Raw genomic sequence first — 23,768 nt, forward strand, 5'->3', positions numbered from 1 at the left:
ACCAAAAATTCTTTGACACCTGAGGAAGACTACAGATCCCTTCTTGGAAAAATGTTTTTAAAGAACATAAAAAACACGTAAGATTACAAAGGAAATTAATTACATATAAATACAGTTTTCAAAATAGGCTTAAACAATTTATTAATAAGATTTAGCAGTAGGTTTGATAACTACCATAATTTCTTAAAATTATGAGTGTAAATGATATTTTAAGAAATTTGTGACAATTGTAATATGATATGAGGATATATTTTTGACTGTCATAGGCACTGCTAATCTGTTAGTTTTTGCCTACATTCATAGTTGATGAAAATGCTAAATTTCAGGCTAGTAAAATTAAAGTTATAATTTTTTTTTCCTTTTTAAATATATAGGCCCCTTAAATTCTATTCATAACCCACCTGAAGGGGTCTATGGGCCCGAGGTTAAGAACCTCTGCATAGGGCTTCCCTGGTGACTCAGTGATAAAGAATCCACCTGCCAATGTAGGAGACATGGGTTCAATCCCTGATCTGGGAAGATCCCACATGCTGTGGAGAAACTAAGCTTGTGTGCTGCAACTATTGAGCCTATGCCCTGCCCAGCATAGACAAAATAAAATAAATAAATAAAATTATGTTAAATAAAAATCTCTGGATGAAAGGGAAGTTCGGGTGATGGAAAATAGGGAATTATGAGGGAAGAGGGAGCAAAAGAAATTTCCTTCTGCAGGTAGTTTTCTCTCTTTTCCTTCAGAAAGCTCACAGTATTCACTTCCTAGCCTCTCATTTGTTCTCTTGCCCCATTACAGTGAAGTTTGTACCCCTGTCCTTCCACAAAACAATCCTTCCCCAAGTCATGTCTGGTGTCCAGGCAGGAGTGTATCTCAGAGTGTATCTCAGTCCTTACTTCATTTGATTTCTCTTTGGCTTTTGTACTGTTGACAACTCTCTTTTTAAAACTTCTTTTTCCCTTTGGTCTCTTTCTTTTTCTCATATCTTTCTGGTTCCTTTCTAGCCTCCTATCCTACTGCATCTTATGTCTATGGATGGGTCTCTGGAGTTCTAACTACCCTGTAGTTAGAATCTGCTCTCATTCTGCGTTCTTTCTCTGGATGGATAGTCTTGTCAATCTAATCTACATCTTTAGATGAAGTCTCTTTCCTGATCCCAAGTCCCTATGTTCAACTATCCACAACTCTTCTTAAATATACCAGGGATTCCTTAGACTCCATATATTCCTCAATTAAATTTATTCTCTTCCCCTCTCTGCTTCTTCTCTTATGTTCCCCATTTGGGTGAATGACACTGCAATCCAAATCTCCCCAAATTAAAGCTCTTTTGATTTAATCTTCCTTATCCCAAACATAAAAATAACTGCCAAATTTTCCAGAGTATCTTATCTTGAAGACTGCTCAATTTTGTCCCTTTTTTTTCCATTTTACTGTGATTTCCTTAGACATTTTAATAACTAGTAACAATTCATGTTTACACCTGGTACTCTGCCAAGTGTTTTGTATAAACTGTTTATTTAATCCTCATATCACCCCACTGGATAAAAATGATTATGCCTAAAATTACACGTGAGGAAATAGAAGAAAAGGAAGAGAAGGAATTTCCCAAGTTTACAAGGCTTTTAAATGGCAGAGCCAGGATCGGCACATTGGTCTGTTGGATTCCAGAGCCATGTGCCCAGCTGTTGCTCTTAGGGTCTCCAGGATTGCTCTAGTAAATTTTGTTTATTATGGCACTGCCTAAGTTCTCTTAGAGGCAAATCTTATTTGGCTGCCTAGGCTTTTCAGTGTTCGTAAGACCCTCCCCCATGGAGCTCAAGTGCCTCAGCTAGGCTCCAAGAACTCACCCGGCTTCTGTCTCCAGCCTCTTGCAGCCACCTAGCTTCCATTGCACACCCAGATGCTTTTCTTCCCCGGGGGCTTTCCTCCTGAACCTCACAGGATCAGTTTGCTAAGGCAGTCATAATCAAGTACCACAGACTGGGTGACTTGAACAACGGGAATACATTTTATCACAGTTTCAGAGGCTGAAAGTCAGAGATCATGGTGTCGGCAGGGCTGTTTCTTTGGAAGTCCCTCTCCTTGCCTTGCAGATGGCCGTCTTCTCATTGTGTTCTCACGTAATCTTCCCTCTGTTCTCACACATCCCTGGTGTCTTTCTGACTGTCCATGTTTTCTCTTCTTTCTTAAAAGGACATCAGTAAGATTGGATTAATGGCTCTACCTAATGGCCTTGACTTAATTACCCCTTCAAAGGCCCTAACTCTAAATACAATCACATGCAGAGCTCCAGGGGGTATGGCATTACCAAATAAAATCCTGGCTGGACACTATTCAGTCCACAACACCCGCTCACATAGCTCATTTTGACTCATCGTTTTCAACTCATTCTTTCATGCCACCCTCTCTGGGAAGTATTCTCTGGCTGCCTCAGGTCTGAGTTAAATGCTTCTGACATTGATTCTGTTACAATCCTTGAACTTCTTCCTGTTATACTATTCTGTATTGCAATTATTTTATTTCTCTGACACCCCCATTGGACAAAGCTCCTTGAAGTCAGGAACTGTGACTCATTTTTAATTTTTCTAGTCAAAGCCCAAAGCCCAGTACCTGGATCATGCGTGTATTTAATCAGTCAGTTAGTTAACAATTTGATAGTTAATGTTTTCCAAAAGCTTATTTTAGTCAGGTACTTTTCAAGAAATTAAGGACATAGAAGTGAGCAAGACCAAAGAAAGTTCCTCCTCTCATGGAACTGACATTCAGCTAGCAGTCAATAAATAGGTGAAAATAAATTAATATAATTCTGGTACTGAAAAGGAAAATAAAATGGAGTAATTTAGTGGGGAGCAGCTTTCGTTGTTGTTTAGTTGCTAAGTCATGTCCAACTTTTTACAACTCCCGTGGACTGTAGCCACCTCTGCCGACAAAGGTCTGTATAGTCAAAGCTATGGTTTTTCCAGTAGTCATGTATGCATTGTGAGAGTTGGACTATAAAAAAAGCTGAGCACTGAAGAATTGATGCTTTTGAACTGTAGTGTTGGAGAAAACTCTTGAGAGTCCTTTGGACTGCAAGGAAATCAAACCAGTCCATCCTAAAGGAAACCAGTCCTGAATATTCATTGGAAGACTGATGCTGAAGCTGAAACTCCAATACTTTGGCTACCTGATGTGAAGAACTGACTCACTGGCAAAGACCCTGATGCTGGGAAAGATTGAAGGCAGCAGGAGAAGGGGATGACAGAAGATGAGATGGTTGGATGGCATCACCGACTCAATGGACATGAGTTTGAATAAGCTCCGGGAGTTGGTGATGGACAGGGAAGCCTGGCGTGCTGCAGTCCATGGGGTCACAAAGAGTTGAAAACGACTGAGTGACTGAACTGACTGATTGACTAGACTGTAACTCACCAGGCTCCTCTGTCCATGGGATTTCCCAGGCAAAAATACTGGAGTGGGTTGCCATTTCCTTCTCCAGGGGATCTTCCTGACCCAGGGATCCAACTTGCATGTCCTGCACTGCGGGTAGATTCTCTACCTCTGAGCCACCAGGGAAGCCCTAAAAGGCAGTGTTAGGGGACTTCTTTCATCGGGGGTTCAGGGAAAACAGGAGAAGACATTTGAGACATGGCTTGAATGATGAGATATAACCATATATGATCTATAAGAAGAGAGTTTCAAGCAGGAAACATCACAGACAAAGACCCTGAGATGGGAATTAACTTGGCAAGTTTGAGGGACAGTAAGAAGTCCAGAGTGACTTTAGATCAGTGACTGATGGTGAGAGCCAAAGAAGATGACATCAGAGCTCAAGCTGATTTCTAAGTACAGAGGAAGCCACTGAACTGTACTGAACCAGGGCTGGATATGATATGATTTGTGACCTTAATAATATTCCTCTGGCTGCTGTGTGCAGTGTAGATTTTAGAAGGACGATGGTGGAACTGGGAGTCTAGTGAAGAGAGTGCTGTCAGTAATAGAACAATGATCTCAGTTGGGAGTGATTTTGTACCCCCAAGCCCTCAAAGAGCATTTGGCAGTGCTGGAGAGATCTTTGGTTTTCACAGCTACGGGGCTGGAGTGCTACCGCAGTGTAGTAGATAGAGGCCAAGGATGCTGCTAAACAGCCTCCAATGCACAGGACAGCCCCAAGACAAAGAAATATTTGATCAAAATGTTAGTAGTGCTGAGACTGAAAAGCTCTGATTTAGAGATAAATGATGGTGGTTTGACCCCAGTGATAGCAATGGAGGGTGTAAGAAGTTCTTAGACTTAAGATATATTTGGAGGTAGCTGGTAAACTATACAGGACTTATAAACAGATCTGATGTGGGTTCTTAGGTTTGGGGCCTGAGAAACAAGGTGGGTGTTGGTAATGTTTACTGAGATGAGAAACACTGGGGGTTAGTCACTAAAGCAAAGATGATGTATAAAGCCATGAGACTGGGTGAACTCATTCAGGTGGATAATGTAGAGAAGAAAAGAGGCCTCAGACACTCCAGCACTGGAAATCCTCTTAGAGGACGTGTAGCCAATGCAGGAGACAAGAATGAGGTCCTCAGAAGACCAGGGAGGACGGGCTCCAAACACAGAGAGGGTCACCCGAGGAGCAGGAACACGTCTTCCACTAAAAGTGGGACGAAGGTAAAGTTAATGATTGGCTTCTCAGATGTCTCAGTGGTAAAGAATTGGCTGCCAACGCAGAAGGCACAGGAGATGCGAGTTTAATCCCCGGGTCAGGAAGATCCCCTGGAAGAGGAAATGGCAACCCCCTCCAGCATTCTTGCCTGGGAAATTACACGGACAGTGGAGCCTGGCTGGCTACAGTCCACGGGGTCACAAAGAGTCAGACATGATCTAATGACTAAGCATGCACAAAGTTTATGAACAGGTGTATAGGCAGGTGAGTGGATTTGGAAACAATAAGAAGGGTAACTTTAATTGCATTTATTGTTTTTGTTAGACTGAGTGACTAAGCATGTACATATTGTCTTATGAACTAAGGTCTGAGTGTGAGTATCAGTTGAGTGCGAGTGTGAGTGTGCGTGTAGCAGGGGGAGATATTTGAGATTTCAGAAGGGAGAATGTTATTTGATAGCAAAATTGGAGAGAGGGAGAATGAAATAACCATGGAAATGAGATAGAATTCTCAGAGTTTTGAGCCATTTGAGCTTTGGAGTCAAAATTTAAAATGAGTCCAGTCAGTATAATTTTTGAATTAATAATTAATAACTTGTACTGAATAAATAAAAGTCATAGTAACAATAATATCAACATCTACCATTTCTTGACCATTTGTAATCTTTACAGAATACTTCAGTCTTTACAGGATACTCTTATTTAATACTCTCAAATAACCCCCATGAGATAGGCAACATTATCCTGAACTAACTTCTAAGGTAACTAGAGCTCAGAGATATTAAGTGATTTGTTCAAGCCCACACAGTATAGAAGAGAATCCAAAACTGTTCCATCAAACCAGAGCTCATATTCTTCATTAGCATTTTATATCCAGGCTGTTGTTGCTGTTACTGCTGTTCAGTTGCTAAGTTGTATGCAACTCTTTGTGACCCCATAGACTGTAGCCCGCCAGGCTCCTTTGTTCATGGAATTCTCCAGGGAGGAATAGTGGAGGGGGTCAGTCAGTTCAATCACTCAGTCGCGTCCGACTCTTTGCAACCCCATGAATCGCAGCACGCCAGGCCTCCCTGTCCATCACCAACTCCCGGAGTTTACTCAAACTCATGTGCATCGAGTCAGTGATGCCATCCAGCCCTCTGTTGGTGATACCATCCTCTGTCGTCCCCTTCTCCTCCTGCCCCCAATCCCTCCCAGCATCAGTGTCCAATGATTCAACTCTTCGCATGAGGTAGCCAAAGTATTGGAGTTTCAGCTTCAGCATCAGTCCTTCCAATGAATATTCAGGACTGATTTCCTTTAGGATGAACTAGTTGGATCTCCTTGCAGTCCAATGGACTCTCAAAAGTCTTCTCCAACACCACAGTTCAAAAGCATCAATTCTTCGGTGCTCAGCTTTCTTTATAGTCCAACTCTCACATCCATACATGACTACTGGAAAAACCATAGCTTTGACCTCATAGACCTTTGTTGGCAAAATAATGTCTCTGCTTTTTAAAATGCTGTCTAGGTTGTTCATAACTTTCCTTCCAAGGAGTGTCTTCTAATTTCATGAATGCAGTCACCATCAGCAGTGATTTTGGAGCCCCCTCAAAAAAGCCTGTCACTGTTTCCACTGTTTTCCCATCTATTTGCCATGAAGTGATGGGACCGGATGCCATGATCTTAGCTTTCTGAATGTTGAGCTTTAAATCAACTTTTTCATTTTCCTCTTTCACTTTCATCAAGAGGCCCTTTAGTTGTGCTTTGGTTTCTGCCATAAGGGTGATGTCATCTGCATATCTGATATTTTGCCCGTAGTCTGAGTCCCCGGTCGGGAAAGAAGACTCCTCGAAACAATGCAACTTGCAATAAGGGAATTTATTACTGACTCGAGCCAGGGCCTCCCGCCCTCACCAAGGGTGTGAGGACGAAAAGGCCCCAAGCCCCAGTTCTCTCGGGTATTTATTAGGTCAAAAAAGGCAGCAGGTAGTTGGTGCAAGCGGATTGGTTACACAGTTGCAAGGCAATTTTTGTTGGCCCAACGTGGGGCTTTCAGCTTTCCCCTGATAGGTTCCCTTTTTCTTGCTAGGCATATGTTGATTGGCTAGCTCCAGGAGGCCTGATAATTATGTTACCCCGGGAAATCAGGCCTACTCCTAATCTAGGCTGCCTGTCATGGCGTTAACCATGACAGCCTCACATCTGAGGTTATTGATACTTCTCCCAGCGATCTTGGTTCCAGCTTGTGCTTCATCCAGCCCAGCATTTCACATGATTTATTCTGCATTTAAGTTAAATAAGTAGGGTGACAATATATAGCCTTGACGTAATCCTTTTCTTATTTGGAACCAGTCTGCTGTTCCATGTCCAGTTCTAACTGTTGCTTCTTGACCTGAATACAGTTTTCTCAAGAGGCAGATCAGGTGGTCTGATATTCCCATCTCTTTCAGAATTTTCCACAGTTTGTTGTTATCCACACAGTCAAAGGCTTTGGCATAGTCAATAACACAGAAATAGATGTTTTTCTGGAACTCTCTTGCTTTTTCGATGATCCAGCAGATGTTGGCAATTTGATCTCCGGTTCCTCTTTCTTTTCTAAAGCAAGTTTGAATACCTGGAACTTCACGGTTCACCACATATTGCTGAAGCCTGGCTTGGAGAATTTTGAGCATTACTTTGCTAGCATGTGAGATGAGTGCAATTGTGCAGTAGTTAGAGCATTCTTTGGCATTGCCTTTCTTTAGGATTGGAATGAAAACTGACATTTTCCAGTCTCGTGGCCACTGCTGAGTTTTCCAAATTTGCTGACATATTGAAGGCGGCACTTTCACAGCATCATCTTTTAGGATTTGAAAGAGCTCAACTGGAATTCTATCACCTCCACCTGCTTTGTTTGTAGTGATGCTTCCTAAGGCCCACTTGACTTCACATTCCAGGATGTCTGGCTCTAGGTGAGTGGTCACAGCATCATGATTACCTGGTTTGTGAAGATCTTTTTTGTATAGTTCTTCTGTGTATTCTTGCCACCTCTTCTTAATATCTTCTGCTTTTGTTAGGTCCATACCATTTCTGTCCTTTATTGAGCCTATGTTTGCATGAAATGTTCCTTTGGTATTTCTCATTTTCTTGAAGAGATCTCTAGTCTTTCCCATTCTATTATTTTCCTCTATTTTTTTGCACTGATCACTGAGGAAGGCTTTCTTATCTCTCTTTGCTATTCTTTGGAACTCTGCATTCAAATGGGTATATCTTTCCTTTTCTCCTTTGCTTTTCACTTCTTCTTTTCACAGCTATTTGTAAGGCCTCCTCAGACAGCCATTTTGATTTTTTGCATTTCTTTTTCTTGGGAATGGTCTTGATCCCTGTCTCCTGTACAATGACGTGAACCTCTGTCCATAGTTCTTCAGGCACTCTATCAGATCTAGTCCCTTAAATGGGTTAAATGAATGTTAACTGGGTTAAATGAATGTTAAAGCCTAGTTTAGCTCCTGACACATGGTAGACATCAAAAATACTAGTTTTTCTCCCCCCTTTTCCTCCCCTGACTTACCATGCCCTTAACCTCATATTTCTTTTTGACTGCTGCTATTATTATGACTGTATTATAAATAACTTTTTGGTATTGCTAATCCCACAACTTTGATCTCAAGACATCCATTATTCTCATTATTATTCTCTATTATTATTATTCTTGTCTTTTATGTTCATTTACAAGAAAAGCTTGATTCTATAATCAGGTAAACCAGAATTTAAACCTTGGTGTTACCACTTGATCTCCTCAGGCTTAATAGGCTAATCTGCAAAAAGGTCCTTAATCTACTTTACAGAGTTGCTGAAAGGATTTGGGCAGTTATATGCTCTGTTCCTATTATAATGCCTGGCACACAGTAAATTATCAATATATATTACTCTAGTTCCTTCTCTCCTTGAACTGACTTCCCTCATTTTGCATTTCTCTGCTGTACTTTATTTCTTTAAAGGATTCAAAGAAAACTACTGATCTCTGACCCATCTGTTTTCTGGCTTCCCTGGTGGCCCAAGTGGTAAAGAATCTCCCTGCAATGCAGGAGATCCAGGTTTGAATCCTGGGTCAGAAAGATCCCCTGGAGAAGGGAATGACAACCCATTCCAGTACTACTGTCTGGAGAATTCCATGGACTAGAGGAACCTGGCATCATACAGTCCATGGGTAACAAAGAGTCAGACATGACTGAGTGACTAACACTTTCATCTTTTCTCACAGCATTTTGCATTTTTGTTTTCCAAAAGAACTGGAATAGTTTCAGATTCTTCTGCCTCCTTTAAGGACTGTGCTAGGGCCTATAAAAAAATAGAAAAAAATTTCCCAGTGGAAAATATCCCCGGTGGCTCGGTGGTAAAGAATCTGCCTGCAATGCAGAAGACACAGGTTCCATCCTTGGGTTGGAAAGATCTCCTGGAGTAGGAAATGGCAACCCACTCCAGTATTCTTGCCTGGAAAGTCCCATGAACTGTAGCCTGCCAGCTGCTACATGTCACAAAAGTGTCAGACACAACTTAGCGACTAAACAACAAGAGGAAGTGGGGTCTGGGAAGTTTTCCTAGAGATTTTGAACAATATCTTAATAATCTCGTTTCCCATCTCCATTAAACACTTTCCTTAACCCAGAAAAATTTTAAACTCTCTCCTCTGGGGAGAGAAAATGCCCAGGAAATAATTTAATCCTTGTATATTATAACCGGTCATTTGCAGTTGAAAAGCCAAGAACCTGATATCTTTGACTTTTGGTTTGTGCTGCAAATACCACCCCCCCCCCCCGCCCTTCTTTCTCATCCTGCTTCTTGGGAGAATGGAACAATCCAGTCTAGTGGCCGAGACAGGAAATGTTCAGGTGGAGGAAATACTTCACTGTCTCCGTGACACGGGGATTTTATTTATAGTTTAAAATACTTCAGTCTTGATCAGATTTGGGTTTTCTGGAAACCCAAAGTACATTTCTGGGACAGCAGTTCATACTGTCATATTGAAATTTGTTCCTCTAGGCTTTATTTTCTGACAAAAGGCTTTACAATTGAATGATTGTGTTTAAACAGTGAATATTGGGCAAGTAGGTGGTGTTAGTGGTAAAGAACCTGTCAGTGCAGAAGACATAAGAGATGTGGATTCGATCTCTGAGTCAGGAAGATCCCCTGGAGAAGGGAATGGCAACTGACTCCAGTATTCTTGCCTGGAAAATCCCATGGACAGAGGATCCTGGTGGGCTACAGTCCATGGAGTTGCAAAGAGTCAGACTCGACTGAAGCAACTTACCATGCAAACTCATGGAAGTAACTTAAACCTCTTCTGTCTTCAATAATCTGACTTGATATAATATGTGATGTTTCAAATAATATATTCTTTACTCCACAAAGTCTTCTTTGATCTCTCGAGAATTAGTTCTGTATTTCCAGAATTCCAGGTATTTACTTCTGATAACCTGTAGCACTCTGTTCACTATACCTCTTATTAGACTACTAGACTCTCAGCTCACTGAGGTCAGGGCCAATGTCTATTTCACTGTTGCATCCCCAGTGCTGGGCATAGCACCTGGCTCATAGGAAAAGTACAAAAACTGCTTGGAAGAATAAATGAACAAATTCACTGATATTATCCAAACCGTTCCTTACCTACCCTCAATATATTAGAAGAAGAAAATAAGCAATAAAGTATTGTGGATGTCTTTTAGTCTAATCACTGATTCAAAGTAAAAATCCTTTATATAAAATCGCTACAGAGAGTGAAGCTTTTGCTAAAATATTTCCCGAAGACAGAATATATTTAGCATTTTTCCATTTATGGGTAGTTTATATTTTTAGAAAGTGCTTTTAATAATTGAATCAAAATCTGCCTCCTTGGTTCTGTCTGCCCTTTGGAGTTTTATATATTTGCATTTTCTATACTAGAATTCTCCAAATTTGTTAAAAAGACATAAAATAAAAAAGAATTAAAAGTGGTAAGTACTATTATTTTGCACAGAAATCACCATCAACCGGAATGTCTGCTTTTTCCTCCAATAAAATACACAGGTCTTGCTTTCAAACTAAGGTACCCACAGACATGTCAGAAAGGCAATAGAGCAGGAATACTGAAAGGTTTGGCTACTACATTCCAGGAGGGGAAACTACCATGACTTTAAGCCTTGTCTTGTTGTGAGAGAAGCATTGTTTAGGTACTTTATAATATATGTCATACAACACATGATGAGGATTCATTTCTGGTGGTGGTAGCTTATATTGGACAATGCTCATCAATATTTCTCTATGTGCTTTTGCTCTGTCCCCTTATTGCTACAGAAAAGGAAATGGCAACCCACTCCAGTATTCTTGCCTAGAGAATCCTGTGGACAGAGGAGCCTGCTGGGCTGCTGTCCTTGGGGTTGCACAGAATCAGACATGACTGAAGCAACTTAGCATGCATGCATGCATTGGAGAAGGAAGTGGCAACCCACTCCAGTGTTCTTGCCTGGAGAATCCCAGGGATGGGGGAGCCTGGTGGGCTGCCATCTATGGGGTCGCACAGAGTCGGACAAGACTGAAGCGACTTAGCAGCAGCAGCAGCATATTGCTACCACCTAATTGTCATTGTTGCCTCAGTTCCTACATCTAAAAGGCCCAAATTACCTTCTTTTCTTAATCAATTTCTTCTATCATTGTTGTTGTTCTATTATTGACATCATTATTCCCACAGGCTTATAAAATCTGGGGTTAACTTGTCCTGCTCATTCCCCTATCCTGTCAGTTACCCAGTCATTCACATTTCTCCTCTGTAGCATTTCTCACATCTGCTTCTTTCTCTCCAGTGAGGCTGACAAATGGCCTCCATCAGGCACATGGTCTGATTTCTGCTGCCCTTCTTCATTCCAGCTTCTGTCCCATTTTAATGCAAAACGCATACCACAGCTATACTAATTTTCCTTAAAATCCTCTGTTATCAGTATGTCATCTAGTTTAAAACCTGTATTGTATTGATGTTCTACTGCATCGGAGGCCAAACTCCTCTGCCTCCATTTCAAGGTCCTTCTTCAACCCCCTAACCCCTCACACTGTTCAGTTTTACTTTAGCTACTGCACCCCCCATCTACCCACCCTCCCTTCAAACCCCAGGTCCACTCCTGTCACCCACCTTTCTCATTGCACCCCACCTGCTCTCCCACCCTCTGACAACCCTGCTACATCTGATTTGTATCATCTGCGGTCTCCTCTGGACCAGTTCTGAAACCTACCTTAGGTCCTATTTTCTCCACAGTTTTTGGTCTCAATTTTTCCAGGATTTATCCAGCTCATTTCTTCTCTCTCCTCTATTATTTTTATTGTGAATTATAAACAGAAGTAAATAAAACGTGTCTGTACAGTTTAATAAGTATTTGTAAAAAGAACACCACTCAGATGGGAAATACAACATGCTGGAACTCTGGGGCTCATCCCTTGTCCCTTCCCAATCAATGTATCCCTTCCCAATTAATTTCACAGTACCAACAGTCTGTACCTCATCATTTAGCACTTATAGTAATTAAGTACCAACTTGCTTTGCCTTGTGGCTTAACTGTGTTCATTTTATTCTTCCTCCTCGACTGTTGGCTCTTAAAGGGCAGGGTCTGTATAGATTATTCTTCAGAAACCCTGCAATATCCCAAGCAGTGCTAAGCATATATGGGTATTCAATAGATACTTGTTCATTGATTATAGACTAAGAAAAAGCAACACTGAGAACAAACAATGGTGCTTATGTCCCATCTGTATTTTTGTGTCCAAGAGTGAATGCTGTGATGTTTCTCTCTTTTTTTTCCCTTTTTTTTCTTTTTTTCATTTATTTTTATTAGTTGGAGGCTAATTACTTTACAATACTGTAGTGGTTTTTGCCATACATTGATATGAATCAGCCATGTGATGTCTCCCAAACACATGCTGATGTTTAGAAAATGGCACAGTTCTACTTCATTGAGTACTTGCCCCATATATTATGCTCTGTGGTTTCAGTTTTCTTTTCCTTTCTATCGCACTCAGCTTCCTTGGAAATTCCTCAGGGAATTTCCAGTATTGTCAGACAGAATGTAGAGGAATGCCTTGTTAATGAATGTTGTCCATGGCAACGTTGCAGAAACACTAGCAATTTTCTATTTCAAAGACTTGCTGTAATCACAAAACAACATTCTCTCTTCCACTGCACGATTCTTCCTCTCGTGAAAGAACTTTGCATTGCATCTAAATGTCTTTAGGACTAAATGTTTTAAGGAATGTTAGTAACATTCCCTATCTTGGAGGTTTAATCACACAGGACTTCCAAAAGAGATTCCACGCCAGGAATAGAGAAGAAAAGATACATGTATAATAAAGAAATAAGGTAATAATAAACAAACAAAACACACATAAACAAAAAATAAATAAGTAATTTCTGAAGAAGATCTCTGTATAAGTAAAATATTTGATTCAAGGAAATGATACAGTGTAAACACAAAAAATACATACAGTATGCCAATGATGGTACTGAGAAAAATGGCATATATATCACAAAACCATAACAATTCTAGTAACTAGTGAGAAAATAATGCAAAATAAGCATTCTTGCAAGAAGAATCCGGGATTTAGCAGCAAAAGGAAGGAAATCCACCTTTTTGTCTTATCCTAGAACTTTTATGACTGGGGAAAAATTCATTGTATTGCAGAATTATTTCTGTCTTATGATAATTATAATGAGATAGTAAGATAAGCAGGAAGGAAACCAACACTTATTGAAATGGGTTTTTTTGTTTTTTACTATAGCTTAGCTCATGCCTCGGCCAGTGAAATATCTATGTCAGGCGGGATAGAAAGCTACAAAGAATAGTACCTGACAATCACCACTCTATCAGTTAAGCAGCTACACTTAACCACCAAACTTCAGATGTGAGGAGGACAAGCACTATTGAGAAGTCTCAGATTTTCTTTCTTTTTTTTTTAAAGAGTTCAATAGTTTATTTTATTTGATTTTTTATTCATTTTTATTAGTTGGAGGCTAATTACTTTACAATATTGTAGTGGTTTTTGCCATACATTGACATGAATCAGCCATGGATTTACATGTGTTCCGCATCCTGAACCCCCCTCTTACCTCCCTCCCCATCCCATCCCTCTGGGTCATCCCAGTGCACCAGCCCCGAGCACTTGTCTCAGTGTGGAGATTCCTTAAAAAACTGGAAATAGAATTGCCATATGACCCAGCAATCCCGCTCCTGGGCATACACACTGAGGAAACCAGAACTGAAAGAGACACGTGTACCCCAATGTTCATCGCAGCACTGTTTATAATAGCCAGGACATGGAAGCAACCTAGATGCCCATCAGCAGACGAATGGATAAGGAAGCTGTGGTACATATACACCATGGAATATTACTCAGCCATTAAAAAGAATTCATTTGAATCAGTTCTAATAAGATGGATGAAACTGGAGCCCATTATACAGAGTGAAGTAAGCCAGAAAGATAAACACCAATATAGTATACTAACGCATATATATGAAATTTAGAAAGATGGTAACGATAACGAAGTCTCAGATTTTCATTCACTCAGTTTACAAATGAATGAGCTCCTCCCATCTGCCAGACCCTATTGTAGTCACTTTGGATACATCGTTGAACAAATAGGTGACGGTCCTTGCTCTTGTGGCACCCACATTCCAGCAAAGTTATGCTGATCGTGATTTATTCAGTGTGATAGGAATCTGTGAATAAGAATCAACTTTTATGAATTTCAAAAACAAAAACATATATTGTTTACTTTGTGGGGAAACCGTAGAAAGCTTATAAGTAAACAGAAGCCTCAAGATAGTGGTTGACTAGATAAGGATGAGTGAAATCAATAGAATTAGGAAGGAACAAGGAGGTAACTTCAATGACATCTGTGATGTTAAAGTTCTAAGCTTGGGTAATGGAATGATAGGTGCATATTTTATTATTTTGCTTTACAAGCTAAGTAAGAGTTACATAATATCCTTTGTACATATAGGATATTACATCATAAAGTTTTGCTTGTTTGCTTGTTTTTAACGAAAGGAGAGAGAGGATGGCAGTGATTTTTTACAAAGGAGCAAGAGGGCAGGGCATGAAACTTATGTTTTATAACAAAAGTGTTTTATAACAAAAGTGTTTCCTCACACTTTTGGAGTCTGGAAGTCCAAGATCAGGGTGACAGTATGTCGGCTTCTGATGAGAGCTCTCTTCCTGGCTTGCAGATGGCCATTTTCTAACCATGACTTTGCGTGATAGAGAGAGAGAGCAAGCTCTCTGGTGCCTCCTCTTAAAAGGACACTAATCCCATCATGAGGGCCCTACCTTCATGACCTTATCTAAATCTAATCATCTCCCAAAGTTCCTATCTGCAAATACTACCTCAATGGGCATTATGGTTTCAACATATGAATTTTGAGGACAAACATTCTATCTATAACAGACTTCTGCAGAGGGTTTACTGAGGAGTGTTTTCAGTAGATACAAGAAAGTGAAAAGTCAGGACTGGACAGAAGTAGAAATGACCAGGAATGAGATTGCAACTGAGGCCTCTGTCTATTTTATGAGTTGTCGAGCTGGGATAGACCTTCAGAAATCTAGTGAATTAAAGACAAGGGAATCATCATTGGTTATTGGTTGCTCCCTAAAGGGCATAACCTGAGCAAGACAGTATCTAGGGAGAGATGCAGTTTTAAGCCATCAATGGTTGATGGTTCCAGCAGCTAGAAGACTGGTGTTTAAGCTGTGAAAAAGTGATCTGGGACAAACATGACTGTAATCACCAGAGTTTAAAGAGCTAGAATATCATGGTGATTAAAACAGACTGAAGCTAAAATCTGAACTCTGTGTGGTCTATGAAATTTCACTGAAATCTGTTAAAACTTTTTTCTCATCTGTAAAAAATGGTTATAATAATACTATAATCATATAAAATAGAATAATATATTTTACATTATAGTTATTATAAATGCATTATTCTAACAATTGTTATAAGGATTACATAAACTTAAAAATATACAAAGAAGTTTATGGTAGTACCTGACTTGTACATTCAATAAATGGTAGCAATTACTACTATATTAATATCACATACTTTCTGAAACAAGATTGAGTATATACAAATAAACAGTCAGATGCCTCAATTAGTTCATAGGATAAAAATTTTATTTGAGAAATTTTCAGTACTTATTGATATCAGTGCCTTGGGATGTTCTGAATTGTAGTGTCAAATTTCACACAAGGGTCTGAGATGGCATATGGATTTAATCCCAAATTCCAGCTAAGAGTAATCTGTAGTAGTTGCTGGGAGGGTAATGTTAGGAAACTTTCTAAGGAGATTTCTACTTCCAGTTAGATTGTAGTTAGATGGGAAAGAACTTTGAACCTAGTAACAGCTAGGAAAAACACCCAAGTAAAATTTAAAAAAATCACACTTTTTTATGGAGCTAGATATGAGTTTGAGCAAACTCAGGGAGATAGTGAAGGACAGGGAACACTGGCATGTTGCAGTTCATGGGTTCAAGGAGAGTCAGACATGACTTGGCAACTAAACAACAACAAGCAAGAGAGAAGGACATAAGGAAGCTCATAAGAACTAAGTTACAGGGATTTTCCTGGTGGTTCAGTGGTTAAGACTTCACCTTCCAATGCAGGGGGTATGGGTTTGATCCCCAGTTGGGGAGTTAAGATCCCACAGGCTTCTCAGCCAAAAAACAAAACAATATAAAACAGAAACAATAGTGCAAAAAATTCAATAAAGACTTTAAAAATGGCACACATATTTAAAAAATCCTTAAAAAAAGAACTAAATTACAGAGCAATATGTGCCACATTTATTTGATCTGGGAGCTGTGGTTGCCTATATACCTGGGTAGAGAGGAGGTGCCTGTCTAAATGGATGGAGGAAATGGCCTGTCATGACTAGAGAAACAGAACAAATAAAGATAAATCAGCTAAGCCTTTTCCTTAAATAACAAAATGCATTAATGAAACAGGATGACATCTAGAAAAGTCCCATATACAAAGTAAATTGCTAGATCTGATAATTCTCTATAACCCTACTCTGAAATTGTGCTGAGAACACAGTGGGTGTTGCTGGGGTGAAAGTGTAGTCCTTAGCATTCTTTAGCATCCTTTGTGGTAATTAGAGTTCAGGGATCTGCCCAATTAAGTCCAAAAAGTAAACCAAGTATATCTTAAAATTCAGCACAATTGACTGCCAGCTCAACTATCAGTAAAAAAAAGAAAAAGGAAGACAGAAAGAGAGGCATATAAATTGGACTAATCACAAATGAACTTTAAAACAAAACCAAGAACAATTTCGAGAATTGTTAGAATTTCTAGAGCTGAAAAGTGTAATGTTTGAAGTTAAAATTTCACTGGATGTGTTTAACAGCAGAAAGATCACTGCAGAAAAATTAGTAAATTCTTTTAAAAGTTAATAAAAATTATCTAGACTAAAGAAGAGAGATAAAGTGATTTTAGAAAACAAAGCATCAGGAATTGTGGGATAATATCAGATGGTCTTACATACATGTAATTGGGGTCCTAAAAATGGAGGAGAGATACGAGGGGACACAAAAGATACGTGATGAAAGAGAAGCCTAAAATTTTCCAAATTCATTGGGAAGGGTGACATATAGGTATTTGCTTTATCAATAGGTATATAATTTAGTTTAATTTCTTTAACTTTTAATATTAGAAAAGATAAACATTTAAGTAAAGAGGTTTGAAATTAGACGCTTGTGCTTGACTCTCTGACCCATAATTATTAATGCGTCACCTTAGAAAACTTCCTTCATCGTTCCAGACTCTTCCTCCCTCATCTGTAAACTGAGGATAATAGCATATTCACCTCATAGAGAACATTATGAAATAATACAAGCTAAGATTTTAACATGGTTCCTGGCACCTAGAAAGAACTCAGTAGAAGTAAAATTTCTCCTCTTTCATATTCTCTTTCTCTTCTTTATCATCTAGGAAATCTTCAGCCGTGGTCATGTCTATGCCCAAAGGCCAAGTTCATATCAGATACAGCAAGCTGTAAGACTCTTTCCTGATGATCACAATTCAAGGTAAAGCTGCTTCAAATTCATCATAAATGAGGCATTATATGTGATCCTCATCCAGAGAGGGTGTGCCAGCATGCTGATGGGAGAGACTGGAATAATCATGTCTGTCCATATCTGAAGACTTATCCTCTAGCCAAGCACACCTCTCTGCTGATCATACCACAAGGCCTGGAAAATGTTACCTAATAACCTGCTACTCCTGACCTGCATATAGGTTTCTCAAGAGGCAGGTCAGGTGGTCTGGTATTCCCATCTCTTTCAGAATTTTCCACAGTTTTTTGTGATCCACACAGTCAAAGGTTTTGGCATAGTCAATAAAGCAGAAATAGATGTTTTTCTGGAACTCTCTTGCTTTTTTGATGATCCATTGGATGTTGGCAACTTGATCTCTTGTTCCTCTGCCTTTCCTAAAACCAGCTTGAATGTCTGGAAGTTCTCGGTTCACATATTGCTGAAGCCTGGCTTAGAAAATTTTGAGCATTACTTTACTAGAGTGTGAGATGAGTGCAATTGTGTGGTAGTTTGAGCATTCTTTGGCATTGCCTTTCTTTGGAATTGGAATGAAAACTGACCTTTTCCAGTCCTGTGGCCACTGCTGAGTTTTCCAAATTTGCTGGCATATTGAAGCAACAGTTAGAACTGGACATGGAACAACAAACTGTTTCCAAATAGGAAAAGGAGTACATCAAGGCTGTATATTGTCACCCTGCTTATTTAACTTATATGCAGAGTACATCATGAGAAATGCTGGACTGGAAGAAGCACAAACTGGAATCAATATTGCCGGGAGAAATATCAATAACCTCAGATATGCAGATGACACCATCCTTATGGCAGAAAGTAAGGAGAAATTAAAAAGCCTCTTGATGAAAGTGAAAGAGGAGAGAGAAAAAGTTGACTTAAAGCTAGCTCAACATTCAGAAAACTAAGATCATGGTATCTGGTCCCATTACTTCATGGGAAATAGATGGGGAGACAGTTGAAACAGTGTCAGACTTTATTTTTTTGGGCTCCAAAATCACTGCAGATGGTGATTGCAGCCATGAAATTAAAAGATGCTTACTCCTTGGAAGGAAAGTGATGGCCAACCTGGACAGCATATTAAAAAGCAGAGATATTACTTTGCCAACAAAGGTCCGTCTAGTCAAGGCTATGGCTTTTCCAGTGGTCATGTATGGATGTGAGAGTTGGACTGTGAAGAAAGCTGAGCACCAAAAAATTGATGCTTTTGAACTATGGTGTTGGAGAAGACTCTTGAGAGTCCCTTGGACTGCAAGGAGATCGAATCTGTCCATCCTAAAGGAGATCAGTCCTGGGTGTTCATTGGAAGGACTGATGCTGAAGCTGAAGTTCCAGTACTTTGGCCACCTCATGCAAAGAGTTGAGTCATTGGAAAAAACCCTGATGCTGGGAGGGATTGGGGGCAGGAAGAGAAGGGGACGACAGAGGATGAGATGGCTGGATGGCATCACTGACTCGATGGGCATGAGTTTGAGTAAACTCCCGGAGTTGGTGATGGATAGGGAGGCCTGGCGTGCTACGATTCATGGGGTCGCAGAGTCAGACACACTGAGCGACTGAACTGAAGTGAACTGAACTGAACCTGGTACTCGGTGACTAAGCTTTTGTTTTGGAGAGAAAGCAGAACAATTCAAGCAACCTATCAAGAACACCATGGTTTTCTATTTCCTTCCTAACCAAGTTTAGCTTTCATTTTGCCTTTCTGGCAGAAAAATACACTAGAATGACATCTGTTTGGGCAGTCTGGACCAATTCTGTGTCCCTCCCTGATGGTCAGTGATCCTTTGTGTTTGGACTCATTTTTTCTTTTGCACCATCTAGCATTGGTCCATGTGGAAAAACAGGGCTGATTTTCTAGGGGACACAGCCTTACATTTTTTATGCTGTTTATTTTGGTTGATTTTAAATTTCTTCCTAATGGAAGAACTATATGTCTTCTAAAAATCCAGAAAATTTTACTAGGTTCTCTTTTTTTTTTCAGATAATTTCTTAAAATAGCAAGGGAGAGCATTTCCAGCTTTTATTGTTGGGAAAACCACTTGTTTACACATTTGTTAAGGTAGTGTTTATTTCCACCCTAAATTGTGATCTTTAGACCAGTTTATCAATTCAAGCATTTTAATATATGTAACAACTATTTATTTACCAGATACCTTTCTTGGTGGGGGGATGCATTAATGAATACATCAAACACATGATGAAGATCTTGCCTCTGTTGATCTTACAGAATAGTCAGGAAGAAAGAGAACAGTAGAACAATACCACTGACTTGAGGGTGACAGTCTTACAATGACAGAAAACCAGCATCTACCATTGTATAAGGTCAAATCCTTGGAACAAATATTGTTGTGTTGTTGTTGTTCAGTCACTTCGTAGTGTCCAACTCTTTGTGACCCTGTGGACTGCAGTGCACCAGGATTCTCAGTCCTTAACTATCTCCTTGAGTTTGCTCAAACTCACATCCACTGAGCTGATGATGCCATCCAACCATCTCATCCTCTGTCGCCCCCTTCACCTGCCCTCAATCTTTCTCAGCATCAAGGTCTTTTCCAATGAGTTGATTCTCTGCATCAGTTGGCCAAAGTAGTGGGACTTCAGCATCAGCCCTTCCAATGAATATTCAAGGCTGATTTCCTTTAGGATTGACTGGTTTGATCTCCTTGCAGTCCAAGGGACTCTCAAGAGTCTTTTCCAGCCCCACAGTTTGAAAGCATCAATTCTTCAGTGCTTAGCCTTCTTTATGGTCCAACTCTTACATCTTTACATGACTACTGGAAAAACCATAGCTTTAACTATACAGACCTTTGTTGATCAAATGATGTCTCTGCTTTTATAAATATCTGTAGAACCTCCTAATGACTCTGCTTCCCTGATTGAATCCTGAATGATACAAGTATTGAGCAGATTTCCATAGGTGTTCCTCATCTGAGAAGCTCCAGGCAAAGCAGGAAGTAAGAGACAACACAGGGAAAACTATCAGTTTGCTTCTGTGCAAAATTGACCAGGGCAGATATTGGAAAGGTGGCCTGCAACAGTGGCTGGAATAAGAGGTGAGGCTGGAAGTGTTCGAAGTGGCACACAAGAGGTGTCTGATACAGCATTCTATAATAAAAAAAAATATGCATTGGATGCTAAGGAACAACTCAGTTCATTTGGAGAAGGGCAATCAAGAGAAGGATAAATAGATCTCTATCTCTGGGAAACAATGTACTCAAATAAACATCATCACACTTGTTATAATCATTGTAACATTCCAGTTTTATCAGTAAAGCTTGTTCCTTACCTTAGTCTTGGATCCTTTCAGGTTTTAACTGAATATCCATATTTGGTCATGAGATCAATGTTTCTGCTGCTGTAAAAAGTGCAACTTGTCGACGACATGAAGAAATGAACTCAAATGCTCTTCGTTTGATAGTGTGAAACACCAAATCTATCAAATCAACAGCACAAGACCTTATGGAATCTCTACAAAGACAATGTCTTTTTTACTTCCTGGACAGAGTCCCAGCACTTCTCTCATAAATGCAGGTTTTAATACTGCATTTTTCACTTTTCTTTTCCTTTCTTATCTGTGGCAACAGGAGAGGATTTTGGAGCTATAACAAAATGGTGACCAAAAAAGTAGACTGGGCTTAGTGTGGATTGATAGTGACATGTGCAATGTTTGTTAAATTTTTGCTTATATTTTGCCTGGACATAAATATTTACAACACAAACCAATGCCTATTTTAAACAGCCATTTTTATACCATTAAAAAGAAACTATGAAATCAAGTCTTTCATTAACCAGCTGTGTATCTTTGGGTAATGTAAATTCTCTGGGCTTCCACTTCTTCTTTTATATATAATAGATGTTTGGTTAAAGATATTTTCTTCTATTTCAAAAATTCTATTATTAAGGCTTTCGTTTTGCAATAAAATTTCAAATCACCAAAGAAACCCAGAAAAATACCAGGAAAATAACATTATTTCATTTTTCTTACTGAGTTTCAGATTTCACTGGTGTTAATAGTTTAATTTATCAGCACCTTGTTAATGGAGTTGTTTACTCTCTCAACAGGGGGAAAAGTAACTTCAAATCCTTATTATACTGGACATATTATTTTTAGATTTTTATCACTTAAAAGCATCAGAAAAAGTTCCTTTTCATAATATTTAAAGGAAATTAAACAATTCATTTCTAGTAGCAATAAATCAGTTCTACACACCACACCCCTTGACAAGCACCTTGAAAGAAAGATCAAAACCCTTGCAAATTTTTGTAGCCCTAAAAAGCTAATTGTTTTGATAAGTTCCCTTGATTCCTGAAATTCAAAAAGTCTGAAGAGTTGGATCTGATGAAAACTGAAAGTAAATCCCCTAACAATTGTGCTTAGCAATATTTTAAAAGAACAAAGTTTAAAATCTTAGTAGGTGAATTGAACCGGATGTGAGACATTCTGAGATCATCTTCTTTGACGTATATGCTATCAGATGTAAAAATAAATCCAACCCAGTAGTCAGGAAAGGCTGCAATTCTCTGCATAAGAATAAAAGCTATTCAAACTCTCTGACAGCAATGAAACAAAAGAATACAATAAAGATAAAGAGGAGGGAAAAAAAGCCTCTAAAACTTAGAAACAAGAAAATGAAATTTACCATGCAGGTGATGGCTCAGCAGTAAGGAATCCTGCTGCAATGCAGAGACTTGCAGGAGATGAAGATTCAATCCCTGGGTCAGGAAGATCCTCTTGGAGAAGGAAATGGTGATCCACTCCAGTATTCTTGCCTGGAAAATCCCCATGGACGGAGAAGCTTGGCAGGTTACAGTCCATGGCGTCGCAAATAGTCAGACATGACTGAGTGACTAAGCAAAAATAACTGCTTTTAACTTCCTCTGGCACGAACAATACCACCCTTTATTAAATTTCTGTTTCCCAGTACTCCATTAAATACTTTACATACATGATGCTCTATGTGCATGAATGGATAGTCAAGTTTGAGGCTAAGTACCTCCACTTAAGCAGTTCAGCTGTGGTGATAAATTTGGGCAAATCTGTTTTCATGAAGGTGCTCAGTATCCCCCCAGGAAACAACTAACTAAAGAAGGAACTAAATCATGTGCCTAACCTGATATCAAAGCCTTTGTCATCAGAAAAGAGGAGAGAAAAGTTTGCTCACTCCTTGGGAGACTTAGATTTATGCCTTGCTCATGGATTCTTGTTGCAGCTTCTCCTTTGTCCTTGGATGTGCAGGTGTCATTTTCTGGTGGGTTCCAACATTCTCTGATGGTTGTTCAGCAGCTAGTTGTGATTTTGGTATTCTAGCCGGAGAAGATGAGTGCACTTTGTACTCTGCCATCTTAGTGATTTGGACTCTGTCTGAGTCAGGGAGAGAGAGAGTCAGGTGAGAGTAAGAGAGAGTATGCCCTAAAAGAGCATTTCCACTAAAACCCGAAAGTATTGCTACTCCTCTAATGCAGTGTAACATAAATGAGGGAGAGACATACATCTAATTATCACCATCTGACAGTTTTAGTACATTGAGTGAGAAATATGTGAAGTGAGTGAAAGCGTTAGTCACTCAGTAGTGTAGAGTCTTTGCAACCTCATGGGCTACTCTGTCCATGGAATTCTCCAGACAAGAATACTGGAGTGGACAGTCATTTGCTTCTCCAGGGGATCTTCCCCACCCAGGGATTGAACTGGGGTCTCCCGTGATGCAGACAGATTCTTTACCATCTGAGCCACCAGGGAAGCCCGGGAAGTATGTCAGTTCCGTTCAGTTCAGTCGCTCAGTCGTGTCCGACTCTGCGACCCCATGGACTGCAGCACACCAGCCCTCCCTGTCCATCACCAACTCCAGGAGTTTACCCAAACTCATGTCCACTGAGTCGGTGATGCCATCCAACCTTCTCATCCTCTGGTGTCCCCTTCTCTTCCTGCCTTCAATCTTTCCCAGCATCAGGGTCTTTTCAATTGAGTCAGTTCTTTGCATCAGGTGGCCAAAGTATTGGAGTTTCAGCTTCAGCATCTGTCCTTCCAATGAATATTCAGGACTGATCTCCTTTAGGATGGACTGTTT

At 39.7% G+C, this 23,768-nt stretch overlaps 1 long non-coding RNA gene across 2 annotated transcripts; it reads right to left on the bottom strand.

The window, feature by feature from the left end:
* Positions 1-115: 115 nt before the first annotated feature.
* LOC139035182 (uncharacterized) lies at positions 116-22,736 on the bottom strand. Of its 2 annotated transcripts, none has more exons than XR_011487777.1 (3): positions 22,344-22,736; positions 20,990-21,136; positions 116-2,177 (listed from the first exon to the last, which is right to left on the bottom strand). It is a non-coding gene; the product is annotated as an uncharacterized lncRNA (long non-coding RNA). The 2 variants fall into 2 exon arrangements; XR_011487776.1 differs by lacking the exon at positions 116-2,177 and adding an exon at positions 15,757-20,808.
* Between the last annotated feature and the right edge of the window lie 1,032 nt (positions 22,737-23,768).

The sequence above is a fragment of the Odocoileus virginianus genome, chromosome 5 (assembly GCF_023699985.2).
Source record: "Odocoileus virginianus isolate 20LAN1187 ecotype Illinois chromosome 5, Ovbor_1.2, whole genome shotgun sequence".
NCBI lineage: Eukaryota > Metazoa > Chordata > Mammalia > Artiodactyla > Cervidae > Odocoileus > Odocoileus virginianus.